Raw genomic sequence first — 6,189 nt, 5'->3', positions numbered from 1 at the left:
AGGTCAACATCATTTGTCCGTGAAGTATTGATAGTACTTTTTTTTTTTATTATAAAATTTTATTAATGTTTAAGTTAAAAGGAATAAATAATTTTATGACAAAACATAAATATAATTATATTTGAAGTGTCTTCTAAACTAAAATAGTAATTTACAAAGCAACAGTTATTTCTAAATCGATTGAATCTTTAGTTATAAACACAAAACACATAAATATATGTATGTACGTATCTATAGTTTTACCTAGTTTCATCTCCCACGGCATTACTGCTGAAAACAAAAAAAAGGGGCATAAGGAAATAAGGCAAGAAAGAAAAACGAGTTATAATTTGTACATTTTACCATCTTGGGTCTCATCTGCCCGGTTGGTGCTTCAAATAAATTTTGCTTGAAGAAAGAAGCCAACGTGACAGCTGTTTCGGAGTCAATGCCTTGCTTCCAGGGCTCGGAAGACTTCTCTATCCACCGTTGATTCATGATGATGATGATGATGATGATGGTGATGGTGATGTGAAATGTGGGAACTTGCATTTCCAAACACGTCAAAGTGTTTTCATTATATTATTAATCTATTCTCATTGATTGCTCCTGTCGCTACTCACGTATAATCTCTTTAAATTAAATGCCTCCTTATTCTTATTGCTTTCTTTTTTTCCTTAAACAAATTATTATATTGCCATATATCCATTTATTTTGTGTTTTGAGAGCATGAATTTAAATTTAGATTTTTAATTTTATATTTTAAAATATTTTTTCTGCGCTTTAATTGGCCTAAATTCACACTTCATAAAGTAGTAAGGGCTATGATTAAGATTTCAAAAACTACAACTTATAATTAGAAAAATAATTATGATAATAATAAAAAAACATAATATAAATTTCAAATATTATAATAAAATAGATAAATAGCTGTAATAGTTACGAAGAAATTTTTTTTTTGAATGATTTTGCTTATTTAATCCAAATATGGAAATTTTATGAATATTTATTTTAATTACATTTTAATTCACATGATCATTTTGATTACTCTTAATTAAAAAATTTGTATAAAATGAATGATATAGTACACAATATTCAATTTTGGATGCATATATATATATATATATATATAGTGTATTAAGTTGTCACAGTAATTAAAAACTATAATTGGGTTTCAATTTTTATAAGATATTCTTTTATGCTTCTTTCTTATAATTTAGGGGTTTGGTTAGTTGTGAGAACCTTTTTTTTTTTTTTTTTCACTTTTAGTTTTTTAAAAAAATTTAAAAATAATTTTTATTTTTGTAACATTTGTGTATAAATCAAAATACCAAAAAAAGATTTGGTACTATTAACTTCTAGAAAAAAAATTATTTTTTCTATCTTCATTTTTAAAATAATTACAAAAAACCCACATTATTTTTTTAATTTTATAATTTTTTACAGAGAATCTAAAAAATCAAAATTTTAATATCATTTTCTAAATTTCTGATTTCTCATACAAGTTTTGAAAAATTTAAAAATAAGATATCATTTTTATAATCATTCAAAAAATTAAAAATAAAAATATTAAAACTAAGAGAAAAAAGAAAGAGATGTAAATAACTTCTATCTTCTTGTATATATAAAACTGTACAAGAGTCATCCTTTTATAAGTGAAGAAGATAAACTCACAAAGGTAAATCATTAATGACATTAATGCTAATTACAAACATCATGCTCTGATTACACTAATCATGAAGATTGACCAAATCACTGAGATTGGTCAATCAACTTAATTAGGAAGATATGCTGACATTCCCCTTCAAACTCAAGGTGGTATCAAAGATGTCAACTGGAGTTTACAAATTAAAAAACGATGACAACCAGGTAGATGAGTCTTCGTGAAGATATCAGTCAACTAATCATCCGAAGGAACTGACAAGAGGCGAAGTGTCCCTTCCAAAAGATGATGATGCAAAAAATGACAGTCGATCTCGATATGTTTGGTGCGTTCATGAAAGACATTGTTATGAGCGATCTGGACAGTTCTATAATTGTCATAATAAAGCGGAGTACTCAAGAGCTGAGGAACACCTATATTTTGGAAAAAGCTAACGAAACCAAAGAAGTTCAGAATTAGTATTAGGAAGGGTTCACCTCAGTGCTAGAGCAAGTAACAACAGTTTGCTTTTTGTTCCGCTAAAAAATAAGAGTCATCGAGTAAAAAAAGGAAACCAGTGGTAGACAGACGATCAGTAGGGTCTCCTGCCCAATCAGCATCAAAATAAACCTGCAACATTAATGATGAGTGAGAGAAAAAATGAAACTCATGAAATAATGTTCCCTTCACATAGCCTAAGATGCGAATAACAACTGCATAGTGAACGGAATGAAGAACTGTTCATATTATTATGCTATTTATTCTAATAGCTAAATTATTTATTATTTTATTTTATTAAATATAAAATTATATTAAATATAATTCATATATACAAATTTAAATTCTTGGAAGAATCTCCAACTCTAACGTAATAAAAAAAAAATCATTCAGCAAAAATAAAAAGTGGGGAAAATAATAAAGAAAAAATATTTGACAGAGGCGGAGTCGACCTGGCACGGGGTGTTCCGCCTTCAATGCTTGTCGTATTGACACGTGGCAAGATAATTCCACGAGGCGCGTAAGGACAAACGGCGTCGTATTCTAAGCGGTTTCCATGTCACCGTCCAAGCAGTGCGCAGCGCTCCTGTCTTCATGTTGTTTGTTGCAGAGAATCCATGGCCCTGTCCCCACCGCCCGATCACTTTAATTAATCCATTAAAATAATCTTTAAAACTCCCTCACTAGCTCTATCCCTCTAACTTAAAATATCATATATAATTTTTTTTAGCGCAATGACAAAAACAAGTAATTAGACAAATAATGGGGGAAATTTTAGGTTGTATTTTTTATATTTTAATTTTAAAAGCGGAGGTGTTGTTTGGTATTTCCATCAAAATTATAAAAATAAAAACTAAAAATGGGAGCTAAAAATTTTAAAAATAAAAGTTAAAAATCAAAGGCCAACCATGTATATGGTTAAAATTTGTAAAAGTAAAAAAATAATTAAATAAATACTTTTTTAATCTTTGATTTAAATCTTAATTTAAAATAAGAGTAAAATAATAAAGGTACAAAGTAATAAAAATAAAATTAATATAACTATTTTGTTCAATTGTTATATTTTTAAATTTGTTTTAGAAGAACAATCATACTGTATATGATAATTGAAAAATAGTATATGCTTTTTGTAATTGATTTTTAATGATCCATTAATTTTTTAAAATTAAATTTTTAATTATTTAAATATATATATATGATTGTTTTATTTTAAAATATGCATAAAATGAATAATTTTTAGTTTTAAAAAATTAATTTTGGATATCAATAATAGAAGTGAATAGTAACATAACCAAAAGTATTTTTATAATATTTTCTTTACTTTACAAAAACGAGAATAGAAGACAAAAAAATAGAAACCATTTGGAACAACCCAAAATTGTTGAAATTTTATATTTCAATTTTAAAATATTTTGATAATTCAAATGTGGACAAATATAAATAATTTTTTTTTCTAAAATATCAAAATAAATACAAAATAAAAATTAAATAAAATCCCAAAAATTACTATGAGTTATAATGAACATTCAAATGATTTCATTTTATTTTAGATTATCTTATAGTTGAACCCTTAATCTGAAGGGAATCCAAGACAGCAGACAAAATCTAGGGACTCTAAACCGAACTAAAGCTCACTCATATTACCATTAAAAAAAGGATTAGGTGTTTGCCAAACGAGACCTAAGATAAATAAATCTTATGCGGGTTAAATTAAATCAAGTGGGTGTTTAAAATTTTGATCCATCAACTGCAGTTTGATGGCTTCCACATGATTCCCACCCTCTTGCCTACATATTATACTCTCACATTTTAGTATTAAATAGGTTTTTTGTTTTTTTTATTTGGGAGTTTCGAGATTGTCAGGGACAAATTGTAAAATTTCATATTTTATTATTTTATAATATTAAATATTTTTAATTATAATTTTAAAAAATTATAGAAAAATACTTGGTATTCTCTAGCATCCTTTTATCAATATCTCGAATCTATTATAAATTATTCAACCCAATTCAATTCATAACTTTGACTTCAAATGCAATGCATTTTTTCTCTTTGCCATCGTCAAATAGTTTATACGTAGTCTATAAATTATTATACAAAAATTGATTATTTTTTTAAAAAATTTGACTATTAATCTATAAAATAAAATATTAATAACTATGGTCACGAGTTGAGTTGAAGGGGTCCATTCAAAGCTTCAAACTCATGAAGCTCTTCTCCACGACTGCGAGAGACTTCCACGCTTTCAAACGGCGACAACCGTGCCATATGACACGTGTCACCCAGCATATTCCAACAAAAACCAGTTTTGGAATATTCTCGACCCTGCGTGGACGGTAGGCTTCCGTCGCTCGCTGGCTTGCGCAGTACATCTTAGACGTCAATGCCAAATAAATTAAAAGTAAAAATAAAAAATGTATTTATATATTGTATAATGTGGAGGCGGAGAAAGTGAGGTCCACTCGGATAAAAGTTGGGGAGCACGTGATCACGTGTGAACGCGGGAACGGAGGGCGTCCAGGCGATGTGGGCCTGCCAGGCGGGCACATCGCAGTCGTCGACGCCAGCCACAGTAGAGTACAGCTGGCTGCCCACCTGTGACTCGCAAGTTGGCTGGCATCGCGGTTCACTGCCCGCGCCGTATGCCGTATGCCTCGTCTGTGCCGAGCTAGCTGTCTCTGCTGGATACTCCTTATTTGATCATTGTACTGCCTAACACATTCTAACGAGTAAATGGCACAATCGCTCGCATAGTGCCTAAACAATCTACTCTCTACTCCCTACAACAGTCATTTTCTTTAATAAGAGAAAATCTAAAAATCTTATGACATAACTTAATATTTGTCTTGATAGTTTTTGATCCACTATAGAAATATTTTTTTTATAGATCTATCATTATATCTAATGTACATCTGATCTTCACTATGTGAACTTTTAAATACAAAACCCATTGTTACAATTCATATAATGTGTTGTCAAAGAAAAAATGAAAAAAAAAAAAAAAAAAGAATACTACGAACTTCATCTAAATTATCTTCCATTTTAGATGACGTTACATTTCAAATAATGAAACTTCAATTTAAAATTTAGTTTTTACAAAATATGATATAAAAATTTATAACTCACATGTCTCATGCATGCATGAATCCTTCAATAAAAAGTACAAGTAAATAATTTAATAAATATATGAAAGAATTAAAATATTGGGACAAGTAACAATGTGAATAGAAAATTAAAAGTAGGACGGATAGGGAAAAAGAAATTCAAGTAACGAGGTTTAACATTCCTAACATAATTTTTTTAAAAATACACGTGTCAAGGGAACGAAGAGAAATAGTGATAGATATTAATAAAATTAAAAAGGAAGGAGACACATGACAACTAAAGTCGATTACTTCCTCCTTTATTTTATGATATCATTATAAATTGTGGTTGCACCTAAATTTAATTTTGAACATCATATTTTCAAACATAGAATTAGTATTTTTCTTAAACATAATTGGTATTTTGGTAATCTATCAAATCGATGCACACACGAGAAATATATGAATAATGCAAACTTAGTTATCTAATTTTAAAGAGATTTAACTGACTTTTTTTATTTTGTTTTTCAAACCTTATGAAGAGGACCTAAATAAAAGAATAAGGATATTATTTTTTAGGGATATTGCTTTTGAGTTGATAAATAACAATGAATAATCTATAAGCACTTATATCATAAAGATTTAATTAAGTTTTACTTGTGTTTGAAACTGATTATGCTTTAAAATATTTAGTCCAACCGAGTTAGTTCAAGTGGTAAGAACTACTTGTGATTTTGGTGACCCCAAGGTTACAAGTTCGATTCTCCCCTTGAGAGTTTGCCCCCATGAATTATCAGGGGTGCATTGATGGGTGGACGACTTTCTGTGACGACCTTATCAATTTTCACATTTTTATTTTTTTAAAAAATCAATATCATAATTCCCAGCTTAGCAGGTCATCATATACCTGGACCCGTGAGTATCAGGGATAAATCAGAGCACAACACGGAAACCTAAACAGTAAGAAACATATATTCACAATGTTGT

The sequence above is a fragment of the Malania oleifera genome, chromosome 12 (assembly GCF_029873635.1).
Source record: "Malania oleifera isolate guangnan ecotype guangnan chromosome 12, ASM2987363v1, whole genome shotgun sequence".
NCBI classification, from domain to species: domain Eukaryota; kingdom Viridiplantae; phylum Streptophyta; class Magnoliopsida; order Santalales; family Ximeniaceae; genus Malania; species Malania oleifera.
This window is presented reverse-complemented; position numbering follows the sequence as displayed.